We start from the raw sequence: 12,871 nt of genomic DNA, 5'->3' as shown, positions 1-12,871 counted from the left end.
AAGAAACCCTAAACTCGACTGGAAGTGAATATGTCTCGAATGGGAGGGTTTTGGTCTTGTATTTATAGTGTTTTGCAAAAGTCTTCTCAAACCGACCTACAGGTGCGGCGCACCTAGCCTTGTTTCCAAAAATATCTCTGCCCGATATGCGACGCACCACAGGGTTGGTGCGCCGTACCTCCCTGTTTTCTCACATCTTCCAACTTTCTGATCAAAATATGCTTCGCACCAGCCTTCCAGGTGCGACGCACCAGCTCTGTTTTCAGCCAAAACTTGTAATTTTCATTCCGTCTTCACTCGTACACGTCCACAAACCATCCTAATGCATCCTTTAGTCATCCAAAAGCCGTTTCTAACCATTTCACCTGTTCTAAGCCTGCAATCACTAACAATACCATCAAAGCATCGAATATACATATAATTTGCACATAATTAAGCTTAAAACGTCTTAGAAACAATATGGGAATGTATATATAAATGGACATATCAGTCTACTTAAAGGACACCTCAAAGTTCCATATTATTCGCTATTGGGATCCTCTTAGCACTCAAGGTGCGTCGAGTAAAATGTCAAAGACTTCCGCTTCTGATTCCCCGGGTGCTCATAGTTCGGGATCAGAAGCGAGGATTCATACTGATTTGAATGAGGTCGAGGGGGAGGGTGACACTCGGGAGGTGCGGTATATACGACCAATGGGTCGGGACGCGGCTAAGAAGAAAGAAAAAACGTCCTCGTCCGGTGGTGGTGGAAGGTATACCACCGATTTTAGTGAGTTGACCGATAAGTTGGAGGGTTTGATTGGAGTTGGGAAAGAACGGGCCGAGTTTAACAAAGAACGACTCGATGTTTAAAAAGAAAAACTTGAAGTGAAAAAACGAAGGCAACGTAACGAAGATTTGAAGACTTTGGCGATTGACACTTCCAACCTTCCGAAGCTGACCGACTTGCGATTGAGGACATGAAAGACAAGATCCATTCCATCCTTAATAAGTAGTTTTTTAGTTTATTAAGTTACGTACTTTTTTATAGTTTATTTAGTTTATTAACTTATGTAATGGTTACTAGTAGTTTATTTACTATGTTTAGTTTATTTACTTTGTTTAATGTAATTTTAGTTTGTTATAAGTTTTAGTATATTTTAGTTACTAATTAAGAAACAAGTAAAACTATAGGGAGGTTTAAAAAAAAATTACAAAGGTGGCAAGTAAAAAAAAAAATTAGAAAGTGGGGGTTCTCAAGAACCCCTTACTCCAAGCTTTTGAAGGCTCCAAGGTGGCATCCTACATGACACAAAAAGTGTAAGTCTTGGGGTTCTTGAAAACCCTTGCTCATACTAGTCTTAGAGCATTCACAATGTCTTTCATTCATCCTCCAAAGGCTGTTGTCTGTCAGCACCACATCAGCTCTACATCAACATCAACCCAAGGACTAACCAAGAATTAATCTCTCAAAACACCCACAGTGTCAGGACTAGTCTAAGACCCATCATTTATTTCACCATATATATTTTAGAGATAATTAATAATAATAATATAGTGTAACATCCCAAACTTTTTATGTAACGGTTGACTTGAGTCATTAAGTCAACATTACGTGTCCGTTAAGCCTATAAATGATTTAATGACTATATGTGTTTAATGTGTTATATGTGCAAGGCTTTAGTGCCTTAATGATTGATGTGCTAAAGTGTTTAAGATATGTTTTATATGCCTTTTGATGTGCTTGAAGTGTTTAATGTGTTGTAAGTATTCCCCATAGATGTTTTGAGCTAAATATGAGTCATAGGAAGTCTAGGGACTAGTTTTGATATAGATGGAAACAAAAAAAAAGGATTAGGGTCTTGGAGCAGGTCATTAGTTTCTAAATACTCATATTATCCTTTTCCCTTTGAGCCCTAACCATTCCCTATTGCCATAATCAATTCCTTGTTCGATTTCATCTTCGTTTGGTTGATTCGAGAGTGTTTTGATCAAGTTTTTGCATCCTCTTTGTAATCTCTAGGTATCCAAGGTATAATAACATTGATTTTATGTCCTTTCAATCATATAATCAGATCCATAACTGGTCTAGGTTATTAGAAGATCAATTGATGTCAAAAACGTGTGTTTTGATCGATTTGGTAACCTAAAACACTTGTTATTGTGATGCAAATCAAGTAGGGGTTAATCAATGGTTTCATTGCATCATTATGGTCTTAAAATGGTAAATTTTAAGGTACAAAAGTCGTTCATAAGGTTTGGTCGCTGGGGGTGTGTTTGATTAAGTTTTGAAGGTTAAACAAGGTGATTTGTGCAGAAACGGGGTCTGATGCGCCGCAGTCACTAAACTACGATGCAGTTTGAATCCAGTGACTTTAACTACTACGCAGTCTTGGTCCACTACGACGCATTAGCGACAAAATTTTAAAATGGCCGTAACTTTTGAACCGTAACTTCGTTTTTGACAAATAAGCTATCCACGGAATCGTGAGAGAGTCTACTTTCTAATGGTAATGTTTTTGAAAGATGATTGTGATGTCAAGTTTCCAGAAAGGTTAATTTAGTGAGTGTATGTCGAGTTTTGTCGAGTTATGTAAGCTTTAAAATATTAATCGAATGTCCGAGGCATCAAGCCTTGTCATGGGTCATGTTTATAGATACTTAGGCTTGATTCATGAACATAAGTAAGTAGGTACTTCCTTGGCTCATTATGTCGTTTAATGATTATAGGTAGTCGGGAATACTTGCAAATCTCGGTAACTTACGTTATCATTTGTTGTGTGCTTCTCCGAGGTAAGATACACTACTTTGACACAGTGAGGGTTCAACAAAAACATAGTTTTCATATAATAACTTCCCAAATGGTATCTTGTTTGCTTCTGGGTATTCGGGATTATACGGGAGGTGATATGGGCTATGTAGATGCATGTTAAAGCTTGAAATGCTACCCCAATGATACGTATTGATATGAGATGCTATGTATGCTTAATAGATGATATGAAATGATGTACGATTTAGGATGATAAATGATATACAATGTTGTAATGATACACGATATGCAATGATATATGATGATGTACGTGATGTAACAATGTATGCAATGTAATGATATGCTATGAAATGCTATGTAATGTCTTGAGATGAATTGAAATGTGCTATAGGTTGATGATATGTAAAATGTGCATGACTACATGGCTTGTTCATCTAGTTCACTAGACTTATTAAGTTGCCATGACACGGTCACGTTTAAGGGCCCAAACGTTAAGATGTATATGTGATAAAGTTTAGGTAATATGAACACCTAAACTATATGAGACTTGAAATTGAGCTCGTAATTTTAGATGAAAGTGTTAAGCTTAACCCGTACTTGCCCTTGCTCGGCTAAGTGCGTAAATGTGGTTGCTTAGGTGGCTCATTGCAACATGGTCAAAGATGTGAAGAGTAATACGGGAGGTCTGACCCGTCCCACTTGTCTTGAACATACGAATTACTCCAAGATTGGTTTGCCAATCCTTAACGACAATGATGTACATCCGTAAGGTTTGTCCATCCAGTCAGGTGTGACTTATGTGACACTTATAAAGATACATATGTTATATGAGATGCGTGACTTATGTCATAACTATAAAGATGTTTAGATGTGATATGTGGTGATCCAAAAGATGACTAGGCACATTTAGGATGACCCATCTTAATATGAAAGATGTTGATGCTATGATATGTATATGAGATGATATGTTTGATGATATGTGTCTTAACGACTTAATATGACTTTTATATAATGTTTTAAATGGACAAACGTTTTATAAACTATGTGTTGTCTTACTTAGCTAATTCGTTAGCTAACACTTGCTCTTTTAAAATGTGTTGTGCCCTCAGGTCCAACAATAGTGAGCAGGTAGATGTGAGACATGGGTAGATGATCTTGAAGCTGGCTATAGTTTACCCATAGTGGTTGCTCGCTTTAGACATTTGCTTTTTGTTTAGATAATTAATGACTTGTTTGATGATATGGCTAGTAACACCATTTAATGAACAAACCAAACAGATTTTGTTGGTTTGGACTTTTAAAGTCTAATTCCGCTCTCTTTTAACGTTGTTAGGCGAAGGTTTTTGGAAATCCAGTTTTTTAAACGACGGTGTTACATATAGAAAATAATAATAATAATAATAATAATAATAATAATAATATAGAAAGTATATTTAATTTAGGGTGGTTTTTTAAACTTACATATAACTACAGGTGTTGAAATTGAAAATTGATAATATAATAATATATTAAATCACCATCTCCTTCGAGCCGTCTTCTTCCTTTCTCCTCTTTAATTCCTCTTGCCGCCAGAAAACATGGTCACCTTTTTTTTTCCACATACACCACCATACACAGATATATACAATATAAACACATATATACATACAAAAGATACATCTATATACTAAATACCTAAAAAAAATTAAAAAGAAAAAATAAAACAGTGAACGAGCTTCGTTCCTGTGGGGATAGACGAATGAAATTTGGATGAAGGACGAGTCACACCTAATGGTGTGCACTCGTCCTCCAAGAAGGAACGAAGTCAGGGACGAGCTAGAACGGGGGTATTGTGAATACTCTTAAAGATGGATTGAGATCATTTTATAGAACTTTACTTCTTCTTTTTTTCTATTAAAGGTGAATCTCGATGGAAATTTTGTGTCGCGATTTGACATCAGGAGGTTTAGCATATGTTGTCTTAATCAGGTCCGTGCTAGAGAGTTTCCTCGATGTAGAAATGTCTATTTCAAATACCCGATGGGTGAAAAAACTTACTAATCCGCCCGAAGACACGACGATTAATAAGGTAAACCATGCCCATCATACTTGAACCTGGGTATTTCCAAGTCTAGGGATGTGTATGGGTCAAAACCCGGACTGAACTGGGATGACCCGTGACCTGCGAGAGAATAAAAAATGGAACCGTGACCTAGCCTGTGAAGGTTCGGGTCAGGTCACAGGTTTTGTTTACAATTTTTCAGTTTTGGCTTCACCCAGCCCGATCCGTCCAACCCGTGACTCATGAATGCACTCAAAACGTGACCCGGGGCCCAACCCGTTAGGGCTTCAAGAGGGTTGGTTCGGTCCAATTCCAGTTCGAGCGCGGGTTTCCAGGTCTTTTGCCCATCCTTATCCAAGTCAGGCCCTCATAGAAGGACTTTCAATGTTATCCCTAAGGCTTGAACACAAGACCCTATGAATAAAAGGATGACCATTCAACCATTGAGCTAATACTCAAGGACTTTAAAGAACTTTACTAGTTGAGTATTTTCATTTTTGATAAATATACAATATCTTGACTTTTGGATTAAAATCAAAACAAAATTTAAAAGTTATTATCAAATTTTAATTTTTTATTTTAAACTAAAAGTTAAAAATCTTTTGATGGTACCAATAAAGTTGTTTTGAAACTTAGATGATTCTCATCCTTCAAAAATAACAAAACTATTTTTGTCGTGACTGTTTTGTCCTATACCCTTTCCTACTAACGTGGTTAAAAAAGTTTCAAACATCTTTTTTTTCACATGTTCTTTCATCCAATGAAGGGTGAGTTCCATTGACTTTGATGAACTTTGGTGGAATTCAAAAGATTGAATTGATTTATTCATATTTGCGAAATAATAATTATGAAAAAGATTTGAACTTTGCTAAATTCTGACAAAATATAATGGTTTATGGCGTTTTGCAAAGTTATACGACACTAAATTTTTCCCTATGGTTTGTAATTTTTTCAATAATCATGCTTTCCGCTAAAAAATAACCATCATTATTTTCGTGGCTCCAATTCTGTCCCGAAACCATCCTTGTTTGTACACCGAACCGAGGTTAGGATGAAGATGAGGTGGTGGATGTTTTTGGGTCGTTCGTTGGCGATTCCCCGAAGGTAGGGTTCTAGTCTCTTTACGCCAATCGAACGAGATGTGCGTGTGTATGTGTATATGAATGAGTTATGTCGTGCCTTGGAGGTCTTTTGGATCTCCTATTTATAGGAGATAATTTGAGCGGGAGGAAAATGGCGCCAAAGTAGACTTTTCTTTAGGGTTTCTTAGGTCTTCGATCGGCATCAACCATTTCGTTAATTATCTGCTTACAAGGATGGTCCGAATCCCTTTATTTATGGATAATTAGTTCCTTCCCTTTTTGCTTTGTGCGATATCTGACGTTCTTTCGTGCCGCAGCGCATTCTATTGATGCTTCGTGTGGCAGGTTTTGCGTATCGCAAGGTAGGTACACCATCAAGCCCCCCAGTCCAAGGGGACTAGTGTTGCGAAAGACTAGTGGTCTTGGACTTTTCTTGCCATTCCTTATTTTTCAAGGGGGTTTTCTGTAAAATGCCCCCTGATATTTTGGTTTAAATTGATTTGAAGGCTTAATTACTCTTGGTAGGTTAGCTCGCATCTCAAGGTGCCCTAATCCAACGGCTCTGAAGCACATGCAGCCATATATATAAATTTGACTTCCTTTTTTCCATTTTATTCCAACCGTCTCAAAAAATATCTCTCTCTCTCTCTCTCTTAGGGTTTTCGGCGCGGCTCTCCTTCGATTACTTTGCTTAAGTACGTTATTTCCCTCTCGTTTTTTAAGTTTGTTTTCCTTGTGATTGTTGCGATGCCAAAATCTGGTATTGAAGTCATTGAATCGACCGTGATTCGGCCGAGATTAGAGAAATTTGTAGGTAAATACTTTCCTGGTAAAATAGCATCTTTTAAACTTCCGACTGATGGCGAGACGATTTTAACCCCACCAAAGGGGTATGTTGGTTTTTATATAAAATTGATGTTTGAGTGGAACGTTAGGTATCCTTTTTCATCTTTTCTTTTGGAAGTTTTGGACTATTTTGATGTGCATATCTCGACTGTCACCCCATTAGGTTTATTAAGGATAATAGCTTTTGAGGTTATGTGTAGGGCTTATGGTGGGGAACCGTCATTAGATCTTTTTAGGCATTTTGTACAGACTTGTCCATCCGGTGAGTGAGTTACTGTGGGGAATCGCTCCAAGAGTGGTTGTTTTATGAAGGGGGGTTTAGATATTCGTGATTGGAAGAGTGATTTTGTTTTTATGGAGTCTTCTCTTTTCCCTCCTGGTTTTGATTCTATTGTGGATAAGAATTTGTTATGTGTTCATGAAAAGTATGAGAATCCTGTTCCCGAGTTTGTTGTCGATGATTTCTATTGATACATTCGCTCTAACCCTATAAGAGTTGTTTCGTATCCCGATGTTGTTTTGTATAAAGCAAAAGTGATTGGTTTTCTCCCTGGTGGTGTAGATATTGATGGTAAGGCTCGCTGTCTTATATTTGCTGAAGAAGTGTGAATTGTTTATATTTATGTGATCTGTCTTTTGTTTTGCAGATATGACCTTCAGGAAGTTTGTAAAAAAGGGAATGAAGGAAGTGATTATGGTACCTTCTGGTGGTCAAAGAAGTAATGCTGCTGATAATCCATCTTAGAATGCTGAGTCTGCTGGTGTTCAAAATGACGTTCCTGAAATTTCCAGTTCTGTGAATCCTTCTAGTTCTGGTGTTGATGTCTTGGATCTTGAAGTTGTGGAGGTTTCTGCTACAGATAAGAGGAGGAAGAAGAATGAAAGATCTGTGCCCAATACTGTTGCTAGTCGTTTGAAAAGGAGGAAAGTTGGAGAGGATGTGAAGGCTGCTGAATTCCGAAAGCCTTCTGATTCAAAGACAGGTACTTTGCTTTTTTACTTGTTTTTGCAATTATTATTTGTTTGTGTTCAGATTTCTCTGAGTGTGTTTCTTTCTTGCAGGCTCCCATGGGATGTTTGGTTAGATGGAAGGTGAGGATATGAATGCTAAAAATGTGAAGAGAATTGATGCCATGGACAACGAGACTTTTCTTAAAGTTTTCAAGAAAGATCGCCAGTTGCATTCATACCTGGATTCTGTTGCTGCCAAGCGTTTCACAAGGATGTCTCTGGACCTTAGGTCTAAAAGTGCAGTCTATGTTGGCCACCATTGATGATCTGAAGGCAAAGGAAGCTCGGTTTGTTACATCTGTGGAGTCAGATATTGTACAGGATTTGAAACAAAAGATGAATGATCTGAAGGCTGAGAATGTTGTTCATGGTGAGGCTGTGGACAAGGTTAATCAGGAGCTGTTTGTGGAACAAAGCACTTGCAGGGCCCTTCGTGATGAGTTAAATATGTTGAAGGACGAGAGGGTTAGGCTTGTGACAGAGGTTATTCCATATGTTTGCTAGTCATTGTTGTATTCTAAGGTAGGGCAGTTGTTGGGTGAGTTGACATCCGCAGAGAGGGCTGAGGAAAGGGCCACCGTGCTGGATGAATTTACAGTAGAGGGGAAGTGTGATGTCAGGTGCAGAGCTGATTACGTTGCTGATGCTGCTCACCAAGTGGACCTTGTGGACCAGAAGTGGAAGGATGTTGTCTTTCCTTACCTGGCTAAGGTTGTTGCTGATCCTACTGCTGCTGTGGATGACTTGCTGAAGATTGTTCCTGATACCATTGTTCTAGAACCTGAAGTTGACCCACAATAAAGTGTTTGACGGCCTGCGTGCCTTGAACTGGCGTTTGTGCCACCTTGAACATCTTTGTTAATTTCGCAGCTTGTAGTGCTGCCTGAACAATTTACTTTTTCTGTTTGGTATGTTTTTGAATATTCTGCTTATGTTTAGCAGGTGAACGTTTTGTTAGTTTGGGGGATAATCCTAAACTAAGTATGTGAATATTTAGCTGTCTATGAAGCTGGTTCGTTATGTTTTGTTGCTCTGCTTTGTTTTTTGCAGGTGGGTGCTTGATTTGGCCTTGCAGTTTTATGACTGCACGCTATCAGCACCTTTTTGTTTAATATAGATATCTACGAATTTTAGCATGCTTTTTTATGGATATATACCCGGTGGTGGTGTAGATATTTACAGTGGGACTAATCCGAATTCTTATGAATTCCTGTCCTCTTAAAAAAAATTCCGGAATATTCAAATTATATGGGCGTCCCCATTTAAGGTGCTTTTGGCATATATTTATTTTTTGAAAAAAGGAAATAAGCCTTTATTAAATAAAGGGGGTTATATACCGTAGTCTCTAGGCTTTTTCAAAAGTAATGAAAAATGGAAATCGAAAAGACAAAGTAAATTCCATGGGATAGATATTACACGTTCAATCGCCCGAGGTAAGGTCCTTCGCTCCATGATAGCCAATGTGGCCCGTCATGTCCTTCTTCAGTTATCCTTCTTTCATTCGTCTTCAAGGTTCCGATTCCTCCGTTCGACTGGTACTTGATCATTCCGTGCACTACGGACGGGATCATCTCAAATTTCTGAATTCCAGGTCTTCCTAGTATTGCTTCGAAGGGTGAGTCTCCTTGCACCACGAGGAACGATATTTTTTCTGTGCGTTCCTATCGTCCTTTTCCAAAGGTTACTTTCGTTGTTAGCTTCTCGGTTCCTCCTGAATATCCTTGGACCAGAGTATTGGTTCTTTTGAAATTCATCCGTGACACAGGATGCAGTTTCCAAAAGGCCTTTTCGTAAGGACATCGCACTCACTTCCCATGTCCACACATATTCCCTATACTTTTTAGATTTCAAGCATTGTTGTGATGGTAAGTGGGTCACGAAAGACCCGGGTGTTGCAGATCAAAGGAAATGTGATGTGCATTGTGTTTCCCTTATATGTCTTCGAGAACGGACGTTCTTCTCCTGTTTTCTTTTTGACAATTGTATAAATGGTTTTTTCTGGTCCTTTTTTCTTTTCTTCCAAGTCATCCTCCTTCATTTGTTTCTGCCGCACGGTCTTGACCAAGTGTGACAATTTTCCTTCGTTGATTGCTTCTTCAATGGCCTTTCGGAGTTGCCAGCAGTTGTTAGTGTCGTGCCCATTATCTCTGTGGAACTCGCAATATTTTTCTGATTCCCTTCTGTTCCTTCCGCTTAACCTAGGTGGCGTTGGGAAGGCCTTCGCAGCGGACTCAGTAAGCAGTATTTCACTGGAGCTTTTATACATCGCTAGAAGGTTAATTTTGACTTGCCCTTTTTCTTCTTTGTAATATGGGTTTTACCGGGAAGTTTTATAATCTTTTTCGTTTCCCCATTTCCCTTTTCGTTCCGCAAGGGATTCTTTGTCCTGTGGAGAATTGGCATTTCCTTTCGAGGCGGTGTCCCTGGTGTCTAGGTACACATAGGCCCTCTTCTGGACCTCTTCATAGGTCTTCGACAGATCTCTGTATAAGAACTCAACCAGTTCTGGGCTCCGAAGGCCGTGTAGCAGCGCTGAGATCCTTTGGGACTCATGCAGATCCATTATGTCTTCATTTTCATAATTGACTCGGTCCAAAAATGTCCTACTCCCTTCTGTGTCCCGTTGCTTTATTCTGTGGGCAGCCACGTGGAGCTTCTTGTGTTTCTTTTGCTGACTGAAGCGCGCTCGGAACTTTTCTTTAAGATCGTCGAAACTGGTGATGGATCCCTTCGCTACGCTCTTCAGCCATTCCCTAGCGTCTCCCGTGAGGAGGTGTTTGAAGGCTCGACACGCAACTAGAACGTCCAGACTTTCACCTCCGATACCCCTTCAAATGCTTCCAAGAAGTCGTCAGGGTCGCTCTTCCCATTGTACGTCCCCAAATGAGAGGGATACTTCAAGTCCTTCGGGAGGGGGTAGCTTTGTATCCATGCTACGAACGGAGAGTCTTCGATCTTACATCCGACCGTCTGTAATTCTAGTTGGTTCTGGACGACCTGTGTCATTTGTCTCGGTAGGTCATGGGATCCTGGATCGGTCACATGTCTTCCTGCTCCCCGAGGGTTCTCCGGGGCTATCGGAACATAGCCCCCCTGAGGATGACCGCCTGAAGGCTAAGCCCCATACCCTTGGGTATCGTACCTACGAGCGTTTCCTTCGTACAAAAAGCTTCGGTTGTCTGGATACCTTCCCGGTTCACGAACAGCGTCACCCCTTAGATCGTTATCCCGAGGGGCTCCAGAGCTCGTTCGCCCTTGGGAGTCCCTGGGGTTATTCATTCCCTTGGGGACGGAGACCTTTCGGATCTGGGAACTTCGTTGATCTGAAATGACCTTTGGTCTGAAGGAATTAGGGTCCGGAGGCCCTCACTGTTGATCCCGAAACCGTAAGGGTTTCGGGGCCGGCCCTAGGGGAGTCTCCTAAGGCCCTTTCCTCTGTTGCTTCATCGAAATCTAGCACTCTGCTGGTGCTGCCTAAGACCCCGATCCTTCTCAGATGCCTCATTGTTCTTTGAATGTGATCATAATTTCGGAGGACATAATCTGGGTTAAATAATGGTGGGTTTCTGCGAGGGGATCCCGCTGAGAATGCCCCTTGGTCTCCTCCCGATTGTGTCGACCGGTCGGAGTTCTGATTAGCCTGACGATCGGCTTGTTGATCGTCGTTACGTGGTACTTCAGTTGTCGATTCTGGTCCAGGCGGGGTGTTTCTGGCTGGGGCGTTTCCAATGGTTTGTGTGTTTTGTTCAGAGCTGGGAATGTCGGCCATTTCTCCTAAATATCGATTCGCCGTAAAAAACAAGATTAAAAGTTTGAAGGATCTGAATGTCGGGTCCCACAGATGGCGCCAAATGTTTGTACACCGAACCGAGGTTAGGATGAAGATGGGGTGGTGGATGTTTTTGGGTTGTTCGTTGGTGATTCCCCAAAGGTAGAGTTCTAGCCTCTTTACGCCAATCGAACGAGATGTGTGTGTGTATGTGTATATGAATGAGTTATGTCGTGCCTTGGAGGTCTTTTGGATCTCCTATTTATAGGAGATAATTTGAGCGAGAGGAAAATGGCGCCAAAGTAGACTTTCCTTTAGGGTTTCCTAGGTCTTTGATCGGCCTCAGTCATTTCCTTAATTATCTGCTTACAAGGATGGAATCGAATCCCTTTATTTATGGATAATTAGTTCCTTCCTTTTTTGCTTTGTGCGATATCTAACGTTCTTTCGTGCCGCAGCGCATTCTGTTGATGCGTCATGTGGCAGGTTTTGCGTATCGCAGGGTGGGTACACCATCAATCCTGATAACTAGTGTTGTTAAAAAAAACTCCAAACATCCTTTTCACCCGGCTATTCATCCAATGATTGATAATTGTTGGTTAAATTCAAAAGATGAGGATTGTTAGTTTATTTGTACTTGCAAACAATCTATTTATATTTTTTGAAAAAGATTTTAACTCCATTAAATTTTATACAGGATATGATGGCTTACGACAGTGTGTTTGTAGTGGTTTTAAGTTTAAAGTTATGGGTTTGGTTTATAAGTGTATGATAAGAATTCATTTTGTGAAATCTGAAAACAATTGACACTTTGGCAGTACCATATCATCTTTGATAATTTTCAACATCAGTATCGGTCTCGAGATAATCCAACAAACACCGGGAAATACCATATTGTACGTTCCCATATTAATAACATTTTATATGAAACTGGAATAGCAAACTTTGATGATTTTCACGACCATTAGGAGGAGGGAATGGTACCCAAATAATTAAACATACACAAATCATCCTTTAGTCAGAACCTTTCAACTCACAACCACCCAAATTTATCCAATTCTTACCCAAATCCTAAGCATGAGATACTCGGTTCATTAAACTTACCCAATTTCTTTTTCTTTTTCATTTAAACTTAATACATATAATTAAAACCATATAAACATAAAACATAGTTCCATTAAAATTAAAAAAACACAATACATAAATAATACTAAAAAACATTTCATAAAATACTAAAATACATAAATAACACTAGGAATAATCCGAGTTTACATTATTGTCACTTTCGTTGCGATGAATATAGCGGTAGGGCTCAGGAGACCCGGCAGTGTTGCCGGGTTGAGGAGATATGTACTCCTCCCTCGGGTCACTAA

This window comes from Erigeron canadensis, chromosome 1 (assembly GCF_010389155.1).
Source record: "Erigeron canadensis isolate Cc75 chromosome 1, C_canadensis_v1, whole genome shotgun sequence".
Lineage (NCBI taxonomy): Eukaryota > Viridiplantae > Streptophyta > Magnoliopsida > Asterales > Asteraceae > Erigeron > Erigeron canadensis.
This window is presented reverse-complemented; position numbering follows the sequence as displayed.